At 40.8% G+C, this 24461-nt stretch overlaps 1 protein-coding gene across 9 annotated transcripts in view; it reads right to left on the reverse strand.

Moving 5' to 3' along the window:
* The window catches only part of LOC124135962 (poly(rC)-binding protein 3-like), a 358312-nt gene that overhangs the window by 226837 nt on the left and 107014 nt on the right, over positions 1-24461 (reverse strand). For 8 of the 9 annotated variants that reach the window (XM_046501683.1, XM_046501695.1, XM_046501694.1 and 5 more), the window contains exon 3: positions 23277-23309. The exons of the other annotated variant lie outside the window; for it this stretch is intronic. The gene's annotated coding sequence lies outside the window, so the exon portion shown is untranslated. The remainder of the gene's footprint in view (positions 1-23276; positions 23310-24461) is intronic. 9 annotated transcript variants of the gene reach the window in all.

Consider the following 24461-nt stretch of genomic DNA (forward strand, 5'->3'; position numbering starts at 1 on the left):
TGCCCTGGTCACAGCAAAGAGTCAAAAGTTTACACAACAGACCTATGATTGGTATCAAATCCATGACTGGTAATTCAGAAACAGATTAAACAAAAATCAGCAAACTAGGGAATTGGACAACTCTCAGGCATGTCCAGCTTAAATCATAGATTCCTACAAAGTTTAATTATACTCATCCTCAACTAGCCACAATATCACATCTCGATTCCATCATGATGTATACCCTGAACTATTCATCACCATAGCTTAAACACGGATCCAGCTCACTAACTCAGCACAGGATTGCTCTCCCTCGGGTGCTTGAGATCAACAACCAATCAAAATGCCTCTACTGAACATGTCAGCATCCAAACTTCTAGCCAATGTATCTATCCAAACCCTCATAAATTGGCTCTTTGCTAGAAAAAAATTTCCTGAGCGCTGACAGTAGGAGAGGAGTCTATTTGCTACAGTCTGTTTGTATTTGAGACAGTGTCCGTAGGTCGGGTCGAGTACAGGTAATATTAATCATGAAAGAACTGTGTAATTTGATCGAAGGTTTATTTTTACCATCATGTCATTCAAACCAGGTTCAAAACAAAGGTACAGAAATAAACAGGTCCACATGTTTATCATAACGGAACGGAATAAATACCCTGGATAATCAAGGATGGACCATACCAGGTGTAAACAAGCACGTAACCGATCATGGCAGTTTCAGTTGATACACTGAAGCAGATGGAATCATCAATGAGTGAGTGAGTATGGTTTTACTCCACTTTTAGCAATATTCCAGTAATATTACAACAGGGGACACCAGAAATGGGCTTCACACATTGTACCCATGTCAGAGGAATCAAACCCGGGTCTTGGGCATGACCAGCGGACGCTTTAACCACTAGGCTACTAACTTATTTTGTTCACATTTGACACGTAGGGCATCAATGTAAAGGCCATAACATTTCCTTGTCCACGTGACCAAACTGATCAAGTCATGTCATGTATGGGATGGCTCCACGCCCTGTTCTTTCAATGAAACATAGCCAGTCCTAAGATTTATCACACATGATACTGGATTTTAAACATCGAAATGTGAACCCAGTAAGCACAACGATGGAATGGATGCAGACAAAACAATCCTGGATTTCGAGGGATGCACAATATTATTCAGTGGACCCAATTCTTGACAAGAAATATAGAGGTCCTCTCTTACAGTACGCTACACTTCACCATTTCATTACTTTCCAGAACCCTCATATTTCCCTTGAAAGTACAGTAAATTATGTTTATAACGAACACGCTTATAACGGACTGACGGATATTACGAACTTAGCTTTTGGTCCCTGCAATTTGCTGTATAGATGTTGTATATATGCTTATAACAAACTATGGTTATAACAAACTAAAATTAGTGGTTGATTTGAGTTCGTTATAACCGTAGTTTGCTGTAATAATTGGGATTCCCCTGGACCACTAGTTTTGTAGGTCAAGGTAAAAACCCTGTTGATATTATGATGAGGGACGTCATCGCACATTCCGATATTAATGTATCAATGAATTCTGAATGTCCATTTATGAATATTGTTACAAACATAATAATTCACATTTACATTATTAAGATTACCACAGTTAAGATGGACAATGAGGTGGCAGAAAATTCAATTTCAAACATTTAGATCAGCCTAGTTCATATTTAGCACTAAATTGATTAGTGAGTGATTGTGTTTTTTCACCGCTTTTAGCAATATTCCAGCAATATAGTGACGGGGGACACCAGAAATGGGCTTCACACATTGTGCCCATGTAGGGAATCGAACCCAGTCTTCAGCGTGACGAGCGAACGATTTAACCACAAGGCTACCCGACGCCCCATTAAATTGATTAATTGCAAGATTACATAGGTATATTTTATCTATAAACATTCATAAATATTAATTGACATATATTGTGGTATTCTTGAGTTGATATATCGATACTTAATTTTACGACACCCCTAATATTATAATTATTCATTTCAATCACCTGTTCTCTAAATCACCCATCTCATCAGGACGTTAGCAATATTCCAGCAATGTCACGGCTGTTTTTATAGTAATGAAATAATACTATTTAGTTTGTAAAACTTATACCAACCTTTCAAAATAATACCCAAATCGTGCTCAAATCATTCTACTTAGCTAACAAGATATACGCAATCAACAACGACCCATCAATCTTGCCATTACAGTTTGTAGTAGCCCCTCAACAACTCAAATGAATTGCCTCAATAAATCAGCGCCGTTCATTTAATTCCAATAAGCAAATCGTACGACTTGATCAAAATGCAGGGCACGTGACAGACACAATTCCACTTGTGAAGCTAACATGATATAGACCAATCGAGATAAGTCTCCCAAGACTTGGCAGAAGAAACTTTCCTTGATAGAAACTAATTGCACAGTGAATAAGACTCCAGTCCTACCATGGACAGCCATCATCTTGGGAGGAATGGCCACGTAATTGACAGCCCGTTTCTCCCCTGTGCGGTGTATACATACCCAGCTGAAGCTATTGGCCACAACTTCCTCAACTGAATACTAAACACCTCGCAACAATTGGGGACCACTGAAATTATGAAAGACATTTCTAGCAACACCTTAAAGGAGAAACTTGTTAAGAAAAATCATTAGCTGGAAATTCTTTACAGGTTGTGACATGATTTGATGTAGAGAATGTGTTAGCTTGACTGAGTGTGTCTGTTTAATGGGTGCTTCGGTTGTCCAACTGACTGATAATACCAATCTTCACAAATACATAATTTATTGTTTGCATTACTGCAGTATTGTATGTTGTGATTATTATACTCCCATGTGTGTCATACTGATTTTTATTAAACGAGTGTTAGAATACTTGTACATCCCAAGCAATTGGGATACGATGGCATGCATCAACCAAGTCAGCAAGTCTGACCACAGATCCCGTTAGTCGCCTCTTACAACAAGCATGGGTTGCTGAAGACCAATTCTGACCCAGAAATAATCTGGACCAGACAATCCAATGATGGATATCATGAGCAATGATCCACGCTGTCAGGGAATGTTGACACACAGGGTTGGTACATTGACATGCCTAAGCAACCAAGTCACTGAGTCTGACCACCCAATCCATTAAGTCGCCTCACACAACAAGCAGAGGTTGCTCGGGACAGAGTCCAACCCAGAGTGTAATGTGTGATGGGTTAGGGTTGACTCCAGCATGTTAAGATGATCAGTAACTGAGTAGCTTATTCTGTATATTACTCATTGACATTAAGAGAGAAGATGAAGACAAAACATGAAATGTCAACCCTACAGAGAAACTTTACTGAAGGCAGCCTATGGTTCAGATGACATAACATAATCAATTTGTGACATCATGAATGATAGATTATGTCATATCATATTTTTTTATATAACAATGAAGGACTGTAAAATAATATGGCTTTAACTGACCAATCAGCATTGATAAAATGCTCATGTGCAAATATCAGGAAATTATAACCCACGATCCTTCCTCTCTAATGGCCAGTAGTGTGTTATCCAAGCATTGTGGTATTGTTAAAATTACGTCTAGTCTCTGAAATGAACATTAGTACAGAGAAAAAAACAACAGTTGTTATATTATCTAATAAAATATAATAAAAAGGACATCAGAGACTCTCTTCGTTTTCAGATACTGCAGTAATCTAGACATACCCACTATTATAGACTTGCATGGGCTGTATTGCATATATTTGTTTCAGGCTACGTTATTGCCTGCTGTGACATTCTGGACTGCTAAAATCAGTGCAAAACACCACACTGAATGAACCAATTCAATCATTTCTCAATCTCTGCTGGCACAGTGAGTGAGTGAGTGTGTGAGTGTGTGAGTTGGGTTTAACGCCGCTTAACAGTATTACAGGTATATTGCGGCATGTCAGCTTAATGGCAGGAAAGCCCGAAGTGATGCAGGTCTCAGACGTTTACCACTTCGGTGAAACCACTGAGCATGAGTATGGTCTGACAAACCTAGAAACATAATCGGAACGAACTGGGATTCAAACCCACAATCAAAGGTTTCTGGCGTGCCCAAGGGAAGCAACTCTGAAAGGGTGAATCGCGGCGCCTAAGACGACTGGGCCAACCTTGCCCCTTCTGCTCGTACAAGATAGCCCAAATATTTAATCTGTGAAGTGGTTGTTTATTGTTTGAGGATTGACACAGCAACACCAATACAGTCACAAGTTTGTTCATCATAGAAATCAAGGCTGGATGCTGTCCTAGAGTGAAGACTGTACCCACCTCGATGTTCGGGACTGAAGTTTCCTATCCCATGGAAGGCACTTCCTTGAAACGATTGTGTAGCAGGGTACCTTATATTCTTCCTATAGTTATATCATTATTCATACATCATCATCATAATCATCTATATGTTCAATGTTTGTCTTGTCTACAGTTGAATATCAGTATCTAACTCTTTAAACAACTCAACACCCTTATTTTCAGTCTCTGGGAATCTCTCACCAGATCTTCCCCTTCAACCTTCTGTCTATCTTTAGACATTTTTTACACCTGTAGGGTTTCCCTCAGTCTATTTATATCTTGCATTAAGCACTTCCTTTGATGCTTAATGCAATCTGTCTTCTAATTGGCCACCCTGGTCCTCTACAGGTAGCTTCCTTCCATACCTGACTTCCTCCTCACTTCATGTGCTGCTGTTGAGGAGGAAGGACATTTTCTTTTCTTCAGGTATGGAATGGCCATATTTCAATCTGTTTTCATCTGCTTCTGTCAGAAATTAATATCTATATTAGGGTGCTGAATTAAATTGAATAATATATATATAATATCATTTAAAGTAATATTAAATTAGTAAATGGAATATTGATATTATAAAACTTGCTTGTAAAATAATTAACCACATGGTCCATTTTGGACCATGTGCTTTCCAAGTATCCTATAATGAACATATAACAGTAATTTAACATTAAAGTTAGTTTTAGTATAGTTTATCAATGGCTTTTGTACTTTTATATTTAAGATAAATAATACCTGTAAACTTGCAAATATATGACTTCATGTGCTGCTGTTGAGGAGGAAGGACATTTTCTTTTCTTCAGGTAGTTCTTCAACAGCAGCCACCCCCCTTGAAATAAATCCATTATCACCATCTGCCTGTGTCTGTGTTTCCCAACGGCCCGAGCCGGATAATTACCACTACCCCGGCTACAAATTTGGCGCCCAACGTGGGGCCGTTGGCTGTCACTCTGGACACAGGCTTCATCAACTTCATCGTGTTCTGGGGGTTAACCTCTTTGGTCATGTGGACAAGGCGTCCGACCTGTGATCAGAAGGTCCGTGGTTCGAATCCCATCACGGGACTCGGAAATTTTATGGCCGCTACATTGGCGCCCAACGTGGACAAGGCCCGGGCCAAACAGAGGAAGACTTATAATCTGAAGGCTCGTGGTGCTACTGTTAAGGTAGGTGATGTTGTGTTGGTCCGCAATGTCAACATTCGTGGGAAACAGAAGCTTGCCGACCGATGGGAGAAAGATTTCTATGTGGTGGAATCACAGCCGAATTCTAATGTTCCTGTGTTTAAAGTCCGCAAGGAAGGCACTAGGGAGCATCGTGTACTTCACCGCAATTTACTCCTTCCCATTGGTTCGGATGGCCGTCCCATTCCTAAACTCGGAGCCCTCCGCCTTCTCTAGGAGCTTCCGCTGTACCTGGTGATACCTCCAACACCGCTTTGGAGATTTCTACAACCGACCTGGATGTGGAAATTCCTTTATCTCCAGTGCCTGGGGGTTCTCCATTGGGTCAGCCGGTTGAAACTCCTTCGTTTCCAAGGTCACCACCAGCTCAATTATCTGGTGTTCCCTCTTCAACGACGCCATCTATGGTGTTGCCGTCACTCGAGTTGCCTGGAGGAATTTCGACTTCCCCAGTGCCTTCCAGCCCTTCCACTTCTGTTGTTCCAGAATTATCTTCTGTCACCCCACCAGTGGTTACAAGACCTGGCAGGTCACGCCAGAAACCAAAGTGGATGACTGACGGTCAATGGGTGGTGAAACAGAACATGGTTTGGGTATAGTTCTCTACTTAGTCCATTGTATATATGTTTGAGCACATGTTATTGCTTTCTCAGGTTTAATTTTCTGCAACCTTTTGTTATCCTGCTCCTTTCCTTGGCTGTTCGTCTGTTTTCAGCTGCGTATGGTGAGGGCACCATTCCCAAAAGGGGGGTGCGTGTAGCAGGGTACCTTATATTCTTCCTATAGTTATATCATTATTCATACATCATCATCATAATCATCTATATGTTCAATGTTTGTCTTGTCTACAGTTGAATATCAGTATCTAACTCTTTAAACAACTCAACACCCTTATTTTCAGTCTCTGGGAATCTCTCACCAGATCTTCCCCTTCAACCTTCTGTCTATCTTTAGACATTTTTTACACCTGTAGGGTTTCCCTCAGTCTATTTATATCTTGCATTAAGCACTTCCTTTGATGCTTAATGCAATCTGTCTTCTAATTGGCCACCCTGGTCCTCTACAGGTAGCTTCCTTCCATACCTGACTTCCTCCTCACTTCATGTGCTGCTGTTGAGGAGGAAGGACATTTTCTTTTCTTCAGGTATGGAATGGCCATATTTCAATCTGTTTTCATCTGCTTCTGTCAGAAATTAATATCTATATTAGGGTGCTGAATTAAATTGAATAATATATATATAATATCATTTAAAGTAATATTAAATTAGTAAATGGAATATTGATATTATAAAACTTGCTTGTAAAATAATTAACCACATGGTCCATTTTGGACCATGTGCTTTCCAAGTATCCTATAATGAACATATAACAGTAATTTAACATTAAAGTTAGTTTTAGTATAGTTTATCAATGGCTTTTGTACTTTTATATTTAAGATAAATAATACCTGTAAACTTGCAAATATATGACTTCATGTGCTGCTGTTGAGGAGGAAGGACATTTTCTTTTCTTCAGGTAGTTCTTCAACAGCAGCCACCCCCCTTGAAATAAATCCATTATCACCATCTGCCTGTGTCTGTGTTTCCCAACGGCCCGAGCCGGATAATTACCACTACCCCGGCTACAATTGCATCAGGCATTGAGCTGTCACCAGCACTACACATCTTTCCTCCACAGGAAATGATAGCCGCAATTTACCTCGTAATGGAATTTACGAAAAACTAAAATTTCCAGATAGTTCTAAAATGTGTGTTTACGAAGCATTTCAAAACTATTGGGTCAATATTGAAGTTTTTAGTTGAATCAATATCAGTTTCAAGGCAAAGACCTCCTCCACTAGTGCCAGCTGTGGTTCACAGGATACAAGCGCGCTCACATAAGACAATTCCAATATCACCCGATTCCTCTGGGGTTTTATTTTTTACATCAGTTTCAACTTACTGCAAGTGGCACTTCTGGGGACATGCTGAAACATCTTATTCCACATCACAAAACAGCTTTTCCCACTCCTTGCGATCAACCAGCAGAGTGAATGAATGAGTGATGTTAAATGGCTCAGTTAGCGTGAATATTCCAGATACATAACAATATGTCTGTGTGTGTTGTTTAATGATCCACTCAGCAAAATTCAAGCTTAATAACAGCAGCCTATAAATTATCTTGACCAGACAATCCAGTGATGGATACTACGAGCAACGATCCTCCCAGTTAGGATACAATGACAAGCATCAATCTTGTCAGTGAGCTTGACTACCTGATGGCTTCTTATGACAAGCATGGGTTTCTGAAGAATTCTAACCCGGATATCAACTGGATCAGACAATCCAGTGATGGATATAATGTGCAAGACCTATGCTGTCGGGGTACGTTGTCATGCCATCAACCACGGCACCAAGCCTGACCACCTGATTGGTTTCTGAAGAATTCTAACCCGGATATAATCTGGATCAGACAATCCAGTGATGGATATTATGAGCAACGACCCATGCTGTCGGGGTATGTTGACACGCCATCAACCACGTCACAAAGCCTGACCACTGAATCTATGAAGATGATGCTTACAACCAGCATAGGTTGCTGAGGACATGCTCTGCCCAGTGTCCCCTTGGGGACAAAAGTATGGGTCAATGAATACTGTTAATGCTGTCATTAGCAATATTCCAGCTGCATAGCAGTAGCCTATCAACTCTGGACCACACAAACCAGTGTTTCAATAGCACCCTTCGGGACTTAGTCCAGCCAACATATAGACTGAAAGTGAACTGAATCAAACTTAAAGGCTTGATGGAACTAAAACCAGCAAACCCATTGACAGCCCCACAGAGAAGGTGGGTGGCAGTATTAGAACCCTACTTTCACCTTCCACAATCCCGGCTGTAAGACTTTCACAACAATAGGTGGTTGTCCCCTCCCTTCACAGCCCCACAGAGAAGGTGGGTGGCAGTACTACAGCACTAATCTTATGTCTGCCTGATCCCCATACCGGTCATCTCGTCCAACAGAGCATGGAACCCAAGTGCATATTCTGACTCTGAATGTCTACCCCATTACAACCCAAACCCACCTACACCCCCCCCCCCCCCCCCCCCCAACACACACACACCCATCCACCCCCCACCCATACAAACACATCTATCTACACACACCCATCTACTAACACACACACACACACACCACCACACACACAAAAACCACCACACACACACACACACCAACCCCTACACATCCCTCACACACACACCAACCCAACACACCCACCAACACCCACACGCCCAACCCCCCCCCACACCCACACACACACACACCAACCCAACACATCCACATGCCCAACCACACACACACACCAACCCAACACACACACCAACCCAACACACCCACCAACCCCCACACGCCCAACCACCCCCACCCATTCCCACGTACAAAAAATAAATAAGTGAGTGATAACAGTAGAACTTGCTAAGGCAAGGAATCAAATGTTATTCATGCACAGACGAAGGGGGAAAAAAAGGGATCATAATCTACCTTTACAGAACACCAACAACAGGTGCTCTGCAGGTATGTAGCCACTGGATAACTTGATCAGCGGTTGTTGCCACAAAACATTCTTGATGCTCCAACCCGACACTCATGGCTGCATTTGGAACCGCTTATTTCTGCTCAAATGCCAGTGGGTCGGAATGTTGGTTTTTATCAGGGTGTTCAACCCTGGACTACAAATGTGAACTCATTAAGACCCATATGCCAAAGTCGACATTCAAGCCTTGGTGAAAATAAAATTATTAATCTCGGTGCAACATTTATGAAATAATAATACAGCTATTCAGTAGCCAAGTAATTGATGAGACCAACCAATGGTGGAGGATGTGAGCATGGATCCCCAATGTCACATCACATCCAGGTGATATCTTTGAGTTCTGCTGTTATGACAAACAAAAGGTGGTGTCTCAAAACTGTCACTTTAAACTTTCACATCCCAAGCCTCCTCCCTTGACAGCCTCACAGAGAAGGTAAGTCATGCTATAGTATCTGCTACTTTCACTCCTGCCACAAGCCTTTCAACTCAACCAAGAGTAGCCCCCTCCCTCGACAGCCTCACAGAGAAGGTAAGTCATGCTATAACATCTGCTACTATCACTCCTGCCACAAGACTTTCACCTCAACCAAGAGTAGCCCCCTCCCTTGACAGCCTCACAGATAAGGTAAGTCATGCTATAACATCTGCTACTATCACTCCTGCCACAAGACTTTCAACTCAACCAAGAGTAGCCCCCCCCCCCCCTCGACCAGCCTCACAGAGAAGGTAAGTCATGCTATAACATCTGCTACTATCACTCCTGCCACAAGACTTTCAACTCAACCAAGAGTAACCCCCTCCCTCGACAGCCTCACAGAGAAGGTAAGTCATGCTATAACATCTGCTACTATCACTCCTGCCACAAGACTTTCACCTCAACCAAGAGTAGCCCCCTCCCTCGACAGCCTCACAGAGAAGGTAAGTCATGCTATAACATCTGCTACTATCACTCCTGCCACAAGACTTTCAACTCAACCAAGAGTAACCCCCTCCCTCGACAGCCTCACAGAGAAGGTAAGTCATGCTATAACATCTGCTACTATCACTCCTGCCACAAGACTTTCACCTCAACCAAGAGTAGCCCCCCCCTCGACAGCCTCACAGAGAAGGTAAGTCATGCTATAACATCTGCTACTATCACTCCTGCCACAAGACTTTCAACTCAACAGCCTCACAGAGAAGGTAAGTCATGCTATAACATCTGCTACTATCACTCCTGCCACAAGACTTTCACCTCAACCAAGAGTAACCCCCTCCCTCGACAGCCTCACAGAGAAGGTAAGTCATGCTATAACATCTGCTACTATCACTCCTGCCACAAGACTTTCACCTCAACCAAGAGTAGCCCCCTCCCTCGACAGCCTCACAGAGAAGGTAAGTCATGCTATAACATCTGCTACTATCACTCCTGCCACAAGACTTTCAACTCAACCAAGAGTAACCCCCTCCCTCGACAGCCTCACAGAGAAGGTAAGTCATGCTATAACATCTGCTACTATCACTCCTGCCACAAGACTTTCACCTCAACCAAGAGTAGCCCCCCCCCTCGACAGCCTCACAGAGAAGGTAAGTCATGCTATAACATCTGCTACTATCACTCCTGCCACAAGACTTTCACCTATTCTGACACCATTCCTGGAATCCCTAAACCTGTGTGGCGTCTCTCCAAAGGATGCACCATCAATTTCTTGTCACACAGTAATCTGCAATGTTGAGTGTTGCCCTTTCCCTCCTCTGAATGCATGGCGTGCTCCATGTGCGCCTGCCCAGCTTGCTCCATGCACACGAGTTAATGACTTCTCTCGTGTTGCAGACAATCACTCCAAACTCCAAACAGATTGTATCTGTCTATGATTCCACAAAGAAGAAGGAAGCAATGACTGGCCTTGACTCACTCCACACACACCATCAAATGTTCAGGTGTGCAAGTTTACAGATTAAAATCAGAGACAAGCTCATCCCTTCCACATTTAACATTGATACTGCATTTGTTCGAAGGTTCATTTGAACACAAATGGATAAACAAAATGTTTTCTGACATTAATGGCACCAAAGTTGGAGTTCATAATTTGACGGAGACATTGGACAATATTTCATCTCTGTAACGTGAACATAAATACCACATTTGCGCCAAGGTTCAGCGGAATATAAATGGATTGATGTTTGTTTAATGATTAACGCCACACTCATATGTTCCAGCTACATATATGATGGTGTCCAATAAATTATCACGTCCGAGCCAGAGTGAGTGAGTGACTATGGTTTTACCCCGCTTTAAGCAATATTCCAGCAATATAAAGGCAGGGGACACCACAAATGGGCTTCACACATTGTACCCATTGTACGTGACAAGCGAACGCTTTAACCACAAGGCTACCCGACCGCACCTGTCCGAGCCAGACAATCCAGTGATTAATATTGTGAATTTGCAAAGCATGTGTACCGTCAACATGCCTTCAACAGAAATTTTCAAAATCCTTTCATGTTTTTAATCAAGGTGTTCATTTGAGTTGATGCACTCCACAAAGTAAGACCAATTTTGTTACAATATAGATCTTGATTATAGACCAGCTCGTCTTCACTGGCGCCACCATTTTGTTAGAAGTTAATGCAAGTGATATGAGAGGTGGAATCTGATGGTCAAGAGGGACATAGAAGGGACTTAACTCGTAACAGCCACTGGCGGCACTACGAGCGAGCCCAGAAATTTCGGCCTAGTTTGGCAAGGGCGGAAACTGGACTTTTACAGTCAGTTAACTCCCTTGCCTCGGGAAGGTGGTAGGTCATTGGCTTTCCGTATGTTACTGTGATCATCCATTTTGTAGGACAGCAACAGGATCAATCCACATTTCAAGAACATAATGCTTAAACTGATCTACAAAACAGATAAAACAAGTATTTGTCACAGAGTGACGAAATATCCCCCGCCTGTACACCATAGTACCAAATATGAAGACAATCCAGCGATTAGTTCTTGAGATATTGTGGCAACACCGTTTTCCAACTCCAAAAACAGATTTGCCTGCTGTGACCTTGAAAATGGGGTCAAGGTCACCAAATCTGACAGGTGGATGCGGTGTATGTATATACACTATAGTTCCAAATATGAAGACAATCCAGCGATTAGTTCTTGAGATATCGCGGCAACACCGTTTTCTAACTCCAAAAGCAGATTTACCTGCTGTGACCTTGAAAATGGGGTCAAGGTCACCAAAACCGACTGGTGTCTGCGGTGTCTGTATATACACCATAGTTCCAAATATGAAGACAATCCAGTGTTTAGTTCTTGAGATATCGCGGCAACACCGTTTTCTAACTCCAAAAGCAGATTTGCCTGCTGTGACCTTGAAAATGGGATCAAGGTCACCAAAACCGACTGGTGTCTGCGGAGTCTGTATATACACCATAGTTCCAAATATGAAGACAATCCAGTGTTTAGTTCTTGAGATATCGCGGCAACACCGTTTTCCAACTCCAAAAGCAGATTTGCCTGCTGTGACCTTGAAAATGGGATCAAGGTCACCAAAACCGACTGGTGTCTGCGGAGTCTGTATATACACCATAGTTCCAAATATGAAGACAATCCAGTGTTTAGTTCTTGAGATATCGCGGCAACAAACAGGTGGGACGTACGGACGTACGTACGGACGGTCGTGAATACTATATCCCCCGCTTCGCGCTTTCGCGCGGCGGGGGATAACTATACAAATCCACAAAAACATCAATATCATAAACATCAGGTAAAAACACTCAAAGTGACAGTGGGAATTTTTTTTAAATAAAAGTTGAACAAACTTTCTCCTTTGTCTAACTGTGAAATATTTTCCGTGCTTTTGCAACTCAATGCTGGGGGGATCCTTGGAAAACAATTAGCGCCAGGAATAGTATAGGTGATGTTTAGGTTGCATCACATTCACAAACTATCACGACTGGTAAGCATGGCGCCAAAGTTGGTTCAAACAAAATTATCTGAATGCCCTAGTTGCTCATTCACCAAGGTGAAGAACCGTTCTTTGGAAATGATGTCAATAATGTAAGCAATATCCAGTTCTGGCATTTCCGTTGTTTATTTTACTCTTGCTGGTGAAAGCTTACATGCTTTGGAAATATTAACTTACTGTTATCTGGGAGACTACGTGAAGGAGATGGCTGTTATGCTTGTTATTCCAGATAAGGTGTGAATTATGACATAATTCAAGTCACGTGATGACGGTAAGGGACCAATAACAACTAAAGATCAAACAACACTAAGCGCTAATTGTGCAAAGGTTGGGCATGACTCCTGTCTGAGATTATGACTCATAAAACTCTAACGGTGCCTAACTTGGCACAAAAGAAGATTCCCTGCACAAATGGTCCACTTGAATATTACAAGACAAAACAAACATTAGACACAAATGGCGCCAAAGTTGGACTTCATTACTTGTAGATGCCATCACCACTGTGGAAAAAGACTTTGTAATAGAAATAGAACTTTCTGTGTGGTCCGTATATAAGGGAGGAAATACTGAAACAGACATGTGAACCAAGGACAGGAGGTGAGGTGAAATTGAGTTTAACGTTGCGTCCAAGATTATTGCACTTATATAGCGACGTGCATGTACGTGTGTGTGTTTGTGTGGCTGCTTGTACTAGTCCGGACTGATGCCGATTTATAGTGCTAGCACACTGAGATACCATGCAGCAGTTTAACATGAATACCCCACTCAGACACAGTATACTGACTCCGAGCCGACCAGTCCTTGTTTTAGCCCCTTAATGCTGAGCGTCAGACAGGCCAAGGACAGGAACATTCCATGCATCCACTATACCACCATACCACTATACCTGCAGTCTAACTTGATGATACATTTAAGGCCATCCATATTTTTTATGTGTTTCTCATCCAACCTGAGCCAGCAATAGAGTGAGTTGGTGAAATTTATGAAAAAAATATATACATAAAATATAGTTTTTTACTAATTGTATAACATATTTTATGAAATTTAGAAATTTAGAACTCTTTGTAACAGTCATTAAATTAATTTATGACGTAGATCAAGTCACTTTGCTTTCGGAGCCAATTTTTAATAAAAACAGCAGAAGAAAGGTCAAGCTGACCTGGGTTTTTTAGTGCGAAATTGTTAGAATTTTTTTTATATCACTTCAGGGCTTAAATTTCCACAGCGGCGGGGATAATTGAGATAAGAACACTTTTTATTATTTCACATCCTAACGAAAATTCAGGGTGGGTGGGAGATGGGAAATACAGAAAAATATATGGACAGCCTAATACTTGACTTCAGTATTTTTTGCTTTTATGGAAGTTACAAACATACAACCTGGTGTGCACACTGTGTAAATCCAGAATGGTGGCCTAAAGCCAACTTTCTAGATGCACACTTTCACTGACTAGGGATCACAAACAGATGCAACATTATCAAATTTCCACAAAGTATTTTTTATCATTACATGGCAATTACAAATTATAAACGATTTGGACACACCATGCCAATCACAAAGTTTTTTCAACCTGAAGAAACTCTGTTAAATTAATGCCCTTGTGATGAGATGTTGAAACTTCTGAAACTGTCAAACTTGTGGTAAATGATGAACAGATGAGTTTATTTTACGACTTGATCTGTCGGAGGTTTGTAATGATAGAAAAGGAATGTAAAGAGCACTGCAACGCTAGCTTACATACGGCTGATGGGATCCTGATGTGGCTGATGGAGAGGGATGTGCATCAGAAAAAAATGTGCAAGAACAGAACCGATAGCAATGTCGACATGGAGTTGCCTTAAAGTGAGTTTACACAATTGATGCTGGTTCATGGGGTTACAGAACTGAATGAAAGACTGACACCACAGGGAAGATGTACATGAACTCTACTGAAAGACGAGGAGAACACTGGCTACAGTGTAGATGAAGTTAAGCTACATTGTCATAATAAGTGAGTGAGTGAGAATGGTTTTACGCTGCTTTTAGCAATGTTCCAGAAATATCACGACAGGGGACACCAGAAATGCTTCACACATTGTACCCATGTCGGGAATCAAACCCGGGTCTTCGGCGTGACGAGTGAACGCTTTAATCACTAGGCTACCCGACCGTCCCACATTGTCATATTGATACAGGGAACATTTGAGAGCCAGATGAAGGTATTCCAGTATACTACTCAACATTTGGTAGGGATATTTCTAAAATACATATTCAACAATATTCCAGCTATATGGCAATGGTCTGTAAACAATCATGGCTGGACTAGACAAGTGGATGGGTGGGTGAGTGAGTGAGTAAATGAGTGAAGTGAGTCAGCGAGCGAGTGAGGGAGTGCATCAGTCAACACTGCATTTCAAGATCCTTGGTGAGCTTGATACTGTATTTCAAATGTCCATACTGCCAAGAAACACTCTAATATTCATGCCTTGCAACATATTTCCAAATAATCTGATAATTCAGCCTATTTCTTCTGCAGAGCCAATGACATTTCCAACTGGAATCACAGATGCTGAGCAAGGTAATCATGGCAACTGAGAACAAATTCTGTCAGTGCAAGAGCTGCCTTGAAGATGGCTTTGATCAGGACTTCAATCGAAGACTTTCCATTTGCCAACTGAAGCCAGAACATTTTCTACCAGCAATTATAACAATATTTGAGCTTCGCGGGGCTGCAGTTTTATCTTCATTACATGTGTGTTCATCAAAGATGCCACATAGCACAAGTAATATGCTTCAGTGGTATTAATCATATCTTCGCCAAGTATAAGAGACATACCACATGTAGACTTGAGATGACACGGCCTTCAATACAAATACCATCATGACTCTTCAAATGAAGACACTCACCAAGAGGACCTGTTTTTTCACTGAAGTCCAAACCATATGATCGTGCTTGTTCTACAGACAACCTAGATGTTTTGTAAAAGATGTCGGAGAGTCACAAAATAATATCCCGTGTTTAAGTTGGTTTTGAAAATATTGAATATGTGTCAATAAGAGTATTTCACATGTAAACAGAGGGAGGTTTTCCAGCCTGCCCCATGCGTAGATGGCAAGAAAAGCCAGATACTATTACTGATAGAACTAATTAAGGATGGTGGACGGTGAAGAGGACTTGTTTTGAAAATTTGATTGTTTTGTGTGATGACAGCCAAATTACGGAAATTATATGACAATGGTGTAATAGAGGTAGGGTATTCGCAAGAATTATTATATTCCATGTCCAAATTGATTTGGAAAATGTCTGTTGACTAAATGTCAGCCTGTAAATAAATAAGGGAGTGTGGGCCCCGCAAACTAGCGACTGATGGTATCAGTAACATCAGTGTACAATGATACATGATCAGTAAGGTCACGCAGTGAAATAAACCAATCCTCATTGGTCGACTTGTTCCTTGACCTTTTCTGTCCAAGAATCATCACTAGGGCACCCACGAGTAATACACTGATTTTGAGATCGTATTCCGACAATATTGCCTTCAGAAAACCTCGTCAGGACATTAACTGAACAGTTGAAATCAATTATGAGCTAATTTCAGTTGACAGAGGACACTAGATTTACTTCTCTGAAGGAACTCTAACTGAAAGTGGGCAGGCTTGTTTCAAAAAGAGTGAGTGAAGAGGGTTTAATGCTGCTTTTAACAATAATCCAACATCATGACAGGGTCACCAGAAATGAGATTCACACATTGTGCTCATGAGTGTAGAATCTAACCCTTGCTTTTGAAAAGACAAGCAAATATATTTTTAACCACTTGGCTTGCCAAGTTCCAAGTTCAATGAAGAAGAATAGGCCCCAAATTATCTCCAATCAAATGTTGATCATAATCAGGATGAATCTGGGTTTCAAACATATGAACAACAGGTCCTGTTACAGATAAGGGAAGCAACTCTGCAAAGCAAATTGAAGCATCCATGTGACCAGATTTTTACCAAAATGTAAGCACTCATCGCCAAAAAAAGGTGTTCATAAGATCTGGGAGAAAATAAGCTTGTGATTTTTAAATCCTGTTTAGCTCAAGGTAACTTTTTCAGCAAGTGCTGATAAGAACACAGAAGAATTTTTTTCCTGTTATCACTGACACAATAACAATAAATCAAGAACAAAAAACAATGTCTACCTTATTTATAGGACATCAAAGATATGTTCTTTCCAACTAACAGACGTAACAGAGACAACTGTTTAACATCATCACCTGCTGCAGCCAGACACAATACCCACCACCGAATCTTTCATTCCCTCGACTACATTGTAGAAACAAACGGCGCACATCGGCACCGAGATCCTTAAATGTGTACAGAGCAAAAAGTCTATGTAATTAACTTGGAAATAAATACAGCAAGCCATTGAATACCCTGGCCATAGACGTCCCTCCAAGGTATTCCATGTCGCCTGCAAAATTAAATCCAGTTTGATAGGCTATCTTTCTTGATAGCAAAGCGATTTTTTAGAGGTTATCTAATAAACAACATACATGTATACATCATGCTGTAGCTAACGACGTCTGATTCTTAATCTCTCCTTGTCAGTAGCCCATTTGTTTATGTAATTCAAAAGTTAACAGAAATTACAAAAGTTTTATTCCTGTCCTCAAAAAGGAATTGATACTTGGTTATCTAGTAATAATATTAGTTCATCATAGCATTGCTTGTAACTTGTCTCCTTACATTAAGAACGTTGTGCAGATCAAAGCAGCCAAGTTAGCAGTGACCTTCAGGACAAGATTACAAGGAACTGGTTGATGTTCTTGCATTTTGTTACTTACCACAACAGGGCATAAAACTCTGAAGAACATAGTGACAACAATGACATATATTTCCTGATGCCTGACCATAAAGTAATTCTATAAAGGATTGTTCTTTGCTTGAAGCACAATATCCATCCTGTCATATCATATTACCACATTAAAAAGCAAATCAGAAAACTTCTTATGCCCCTTCCTGCTTTTTACCCAGCAGGATGAGATCAGGATGTGAATGCAAACCTTCACAGCGTGGATGAATACTCCCCGATCGCTGATCCATTGACCAGCATAACAAAATGTCAGATGTATATCCCTCAAGGATGTAGAGTTGGTGCTATGTCAATAGTGAGTATGGATTTACGCTGCTTTTAGCAATATTCAGCAATATAATGGAAGGGGACACCAGAAATGGGCCTCACACAATGTGCCCATCTGGGGAAACGAACCCAGGCCTTTGTCTTGGCAAGCCAACACTATAAGCACAGGGTTACCCCACAACCTAACTTTGTTAACAGACTAATATTATTTTCTTCATGAAGAACACATAACCAAATCCACAACACAGTAATGGCGCCCTTATTTTAAGGCGATATTGGTTGAACGTAATACTGTCAACTATGAGTATGACATATTTCAAGTAACCAATAGAACTTGTCCTTTGATTTCAAAGGAAGATATCTTATATGACAATAGCCACGGATCTGGGATGAAGAATGGTTTCATTAGAGCCAAAGTTTTATCTGATTTCCTTATATCCTAAGGTGACTGAGTGAGTAAGTGAGTATGTTTTTATGCCACTTTTAGCAATATTCCACCAATCTCACAGTGGGAGACACCAGAAATGGGCTTCACACATTTTACTCATGTGGGGAACCGAACCAGGATCTTGGGTGCAACAAGTGAACGTGTTAACCACTAGACCACCCCATCACACTAAGGTGACTGAGGAGTGAGACAGTTTAAGTACCCTTGAGACTCAAGATTGTCACTGGGTACTCTAATACCAATCAAGTCTGCCTGGTAATCACAGATGATACTGTTTTCACAAGTGGAAAACAAGCTAATGTAATCTTCAGAGCAAAAGGATTTGACATTGTCAAAAATATCCCTTACATCACATAACAGAAGCAAATAGCGTAATCAAGTCATCAAGAATGTTCAGTGTTGTGTCAAATGGATTCCCTTGAACATAGGGGCCAAAGATGAGACTTAGAAGTTTGTTTTGGTCAGCCATTAATGTGCAAAATATCCTCTGTTGGAAGCACTCATAAAATCTCCATAATTGAAACTCAGCAATTTTTGCTAGTAGTTTAGGTCAAAGTTTAGTCCCAGAAATTACCTGATTCAAAAACACAAAATAAAAATAAATCCAAATGGAGCCCAGTATAATGCTTCATTTCAGGAGCTGAAGCAAATCATTCTAGACTTGAGTTGGATGTATATTTAAAATATTCTGTTGGGCCTGGGAGACAGACTACAGGCATTCCAGCCAGGTCACAGAAGAGATTTGGAAGTCTGTTGGTCAGACATCAATGTGCTTAATCACCTAAGCTAGGAGTACTCATAAAATGTTCATCATTAATCCTCAGCAATCATAGCGGGTAATAGCCACTTCCCAGAACAAAAAAGCAGAGACAAGGTCTGGCCAGATCATCCTATGTAAAATGACTGACAACTTGCTCATAACAACAAAAAGAACTGAATAATATTGTAATTACTGTGAAACTTGTTGGACTGCTCAGTTACTACCGGTAAGTGACAACCAGTGATCAAGGATATTCTATCATTTTAGAATACAAACATGTCATGATCTTATTGATAGTCAATTCCCTTTGAAAGTATCTTTATGGTGACAACATATCTTTCGAAACATCAATTCTGTTTGAAGTCATGACATTGTATTCCTGAACTGGGCTTGGTATATTGTACAGGTTAATCAGTACTTTAAGGAGAATGAGCAAGATGCAAACATGATGGTAACAATCTAGAAATCACTATGGATAGAAGTATTATCCCACTATGGATACTTACTGTAAATCTTGAAATTAACGCAAGCGTGAATTAAATGCGAAAAATGCAAGTGGTCTTTGCTCGCATTAATTAACTTCCCATTTATGTCTCAAAAATGACTATCAACAATAAGATGGCGTCACTGCACTTTGGATGGCAGAAATACCAGCTTGAACATAAACACAAATACGTTTTTTTTAGCAGCAGTTGTAACAATTATAAAAAAATGTCATTCAAAGAATAGGAATTACACAATTGGCATCTGGTGAGTTATCACTGCTGCTAACCACTCGTGTCAAGCTTGTTGACACCTTCTCCACATACCAATCAGTGAACTGTTGTTGATTCAATTATTTTATTGCCTCTGAATTTCGTTAATGCCAGTCAACAGAGTAAAAACTGTGTGTTGTTTTTAGGAAAACACTGTTGTTTTTACAAAAGTGCTCTACTCAGCGCTAATAAGCTGTGCTATCTTCTGTTTGATTGTATTAAGGTAAGGATATGTATCATTCCACTGGGGATGGGGTGGGTGGAGTTGCATTGATATTGAGTCGCATTTATGGCTACAGATCAGCAGTCGTGTCAATTTTGAGACTCATTAATTTCCAGATTTACAGTATATCACAGCATAATGCCTTGAGAGTGTGTGAGTTGGGTTTAATGTCACTTTGAACAGTCTTCCATTTGTAACATGGTGTGTCTGCTTAATATGGGAGGAAAGCCTGAAGTGAAGTAGGTCTTAGACGTTTACCACTTTGGTGAAACCCAAGAGCACAAGAGCACATCAGGGCGAACCAGGATTCCAACCCACAATCACAGTGCACAGGTACAGGTATGGTGCTGACAAACAATGATTCTATCTGGGAATAATATCGTGCCTGCCCACTGAGATACCATGTTGCAATCTAACATGAATACCCCAGACACAGTATACTGACTCTGAGCTGACCAGTCATTGTTTTAGACTGTTTATGTCGAGCGCCAGACAGGGTAACAAAAAGTACCATGTTTTAACATATTTTGGTATGACGCAGCCGGGGATCAAACCCCGACCTTCTGCTCTCCTGGCGGATACTCTACCACTAGACCATGGAGGCAGTCCTCTAATGTCTTAAGAAATTATGTATCATTGCCTGTTCTTGTTTAATAGGAATTCCCTATCTTGTAGCAACCAAAAATTATCTAAATCATGGCAGATATTCCCCAGACTACGGCAAACATCTCCTACATAAGTGCAAACGCAATTTCGTCATCTCCTCCACTGGATAGAGCATTTCAGATTCCACTTCCCTTTAAACGAAACATCCAGACATGTCTTTCATAATGGGTCTACCATTTTTCTAATAGAAAAGAGCAATTATGTCAAGCAGTACATTCAAAGTGAAACATTAGACCCGAAGATCACAAGAATTATTCTGTCATTTTCAAAATCCCACACAAATGTCAATTCGCTAATACCACATTCGTTGTTAAATGAAGCATAAGGAGAGATGCAGCATTTCTATGCCCCTCTCAACTCCGCAAACTGACAAACTTGAACTGCATGAAAAACAGCCTTCCTATTAGTCCATCGAGGCCATGCTGGCACAAGGCTGTTCCTTTAACCAATCCCGATTTGCCGATCACGGGTGATCCGTTGATGAGAGGAATTAGTCAACAGTGATGTAGCGTTACTGACACACTTAGCTGCTACTGATTGCTCTCTTCAGACGCAATGCTTTTTTCACAGTTATTGATGTACCTCAGAAAAAGAAAGACAAATTTGCTTTTCACAATCTTCCTTGCTGATTCTTATCTGGGTCCCTTTCAATATTCTTTCATGTCAGGGTTTACAATGCATGATGTATTGCCGCAACTGATTAAAACTGATAACATCTATAATATAATCATTATTGGAAAAGCTGTAAATGATTGGAGTGAGAAAACATTTAACTCCTTGAAGGATATGAAACCAGGATATATTTTCATGTCATATTGCTCAATAGCAAGATGTGTAACATCACCACCGAGTCTATTGATGGTTTATTCTTCATATACTACTCAAATGTTTATAGGGAACCAGATATTTCATAAGTAATCAGTTCATGGGGGAATCACAGGAATATTCCTATTAAAAGTTGGGTGGTATTTATTCACATCCTTGCTCAGATGATCATGACAGTATTTTGACGGTGACTTATAGACACTCTTGCTATTCAATAGTCCTAGGTTGGCCTGGGATTTCGCCTGAAAATACTCGAAAAAAGTAATTTTGCTTCACCTTTTACAAAAACCAACATAAATAGCTTGCCAGACATGCTGCATGTAAAAGAAGTATAGAGCCACAAGGCCCTGTAGCTCACCTGAATTAAAGAACTAATTCATGCAACTTCAGTCCTATTATGCTGACAAAGATCAATACTGAGTTAAAGCAAAATAGGCTCAAAAGAATAGATTCCAGAAAGAAACAAATACTACATTTTTGCAACATTAAAATTGAGTGGCAACCATGATTCCTTGATCAGCCCCGAATATTCTTACAGCCATTATCTCTCACACTAAAATTCAGCTTCTGCACCCATACATGCTGCTTATCCTATTTAACAATGATACATACTAATCAATGGGCTAAAATGACAACAAACACCGTGCCACAACATGAGCTCAATTGATATTAAGTAAGGTGAGCTAAAACCTGTTCAGCTCCTCCTTTCAGAGACAAGATTTTGATGACACAAATTCCAGGCACTCCCATGAAAATGTTAGATACTTGGTCCCTGAACAGTCAAGAGTGAGTGAGTATGGTTTTACACCGCTTTTAGCAATATTACAGCAATATCACGTCGTGAGACACTAAAAATGGGCTTCACACGTTGGGGTTGTTGGTTGGTTGGTTTGTTGTTTAACGCCGCACTCAGCAATATTCCAGCTGGCGGTCTGTAAATAACGTTGTGCCCATGGGAAATCGAACCCAGGTCTTCGGTGTGACGAGCGAATGCTTTAACCACTTGGCTAACCCCTGCCCAAAGAGTGTGAGGGAGTGAGTATGGTTTTCGCAATTTTTAGCAATATCACAGCGGGGGACACCGGAAATAGGCTCACATACTGTACCCAGGGGAATCTAACCCGGATCTTCAGCATCCCATCACATCAAACCTAAGTGAGTGAATGTTGATTAATACAGTCAGTAATATTTAAACAAACCAAACACAACAGCCATTATCTAATTCTGGCAAACCAGTGCTTGCTTGCAAGAACCCACACAATCAGGGTACCATGAATGACATACAAAGCAGCTAGATTAATCACCCCATCTTCATTAGTCACCTCACATGACAACTCTGGCGTACTTATTGTGCCCCGGATTCCAAAAACAGACATTAATTTCTGTGCTTCCAGTATTTGATATTCCGGAGTGCCCTGTGTGCTCACTGTGCTTAGGAATGACAGCAACCGTGTTAAGACTGAGTTAAAAAGGATAACTGACAACAAACATTGGTGTACTTACATAATCTATGATGTAACTTCTATCATCCAAAATCTGAAGAAGAAACAGCAATGTCAAAATACAAACATGGAACATATTTCAAGATACAAGAAAAACAAGTATTTGTCACAGAGTGACGAAATATCCCCCGCCATATACACCATAGTACCAAATATGAAGACAATCCAGCGATTAGTTCTTGAGATATTGTGGCAACACCGTTTTCCAACTCCAAAAACAGATTTGCCTGCTGTGACCTTGAAAATGGGGTCAAGGTCACCAAATCTGACAGGTGTATGCGGTGTCTGTATATACACTATAGTTCCAAATATGAAGACAATCCAGCGATTAGTTCTTGAGATATCGCGGCAACACCGTTTTCTAACTCCAAAAGCAGATTTGCCTGCTGTGACCTTGAAAATGGGGTCAAGGTCACCAAAACCGACTGGTGTCTGCGGTGTCTGTATATACACCATAGTTCCAAATATGAAGACAATCGAGAGGTTTAGTTCTTGAGATATCGCGGCAACACCGTTTTCCAACTCTAAAAGCAGATTTGCCTGCTGTGACCTTGAAAATGGGATCAAGGTCACCAAAACCGACTGGTGTCTGCGGAGTCTGTATATACACCATAGTTCCAAATATGAAGACAATCCAGTGTTTAGTTCTTGAGATATCGCGGCAACACCGTTTTCCAACTCCAAAAGCAGATTTGCCTGCTGTGACCTTGAAAATGGGGTCAAGGTCACCAAAACCGACTGGTGTCTGCGGAGTCTGTATATACACCATAGTTCCAAATATGAAGACAATCCAGTGTTTAGTTCTTGAGATATCGCGGCAACAAACAGGTGGGACGTACGGACGGACGGACGGACGGACGGACGGACGGTCGTGAATACTATATCCCCCGCTTCGCGCTTTCGCGCGGCGGGGGATAATCAAACAAATACAACAATCTTAACTATACATAGAATTACATTCAGATCATCCGTTTCAAAACGGTGTATTATTGTAAATCATATTGTGGAAAAATATTTGCAAATGTCAAAACTACATGTACTTGAGGCAGATCATGCTCCATGATCATGGAGGCATCTTTGATCATCATCTAGACATTGCAACTTGTAACGGATGTCAAATTTGACACTGTCTCAGTATTATTAGGATAATCATAAACTGCTAAATCGATATAAATAATTTAATTTA

The sequence above is a fragment of the Haliotis rufescens genome, unplaced genomic scaffold (genome assembly GCF_023055435.1).
Source record: "Haliotis rufescens isolate VD_foot unplaced genomic scaffold, xgHalRufe1.0.p SCAF_4, whole genome shotgun sequence".
NCBI lineage: Eukaryota > Metazoa > Mollusca > Gastropoda > Lepetellida > Haliotidae > Haliotis > Haliotis rufescens.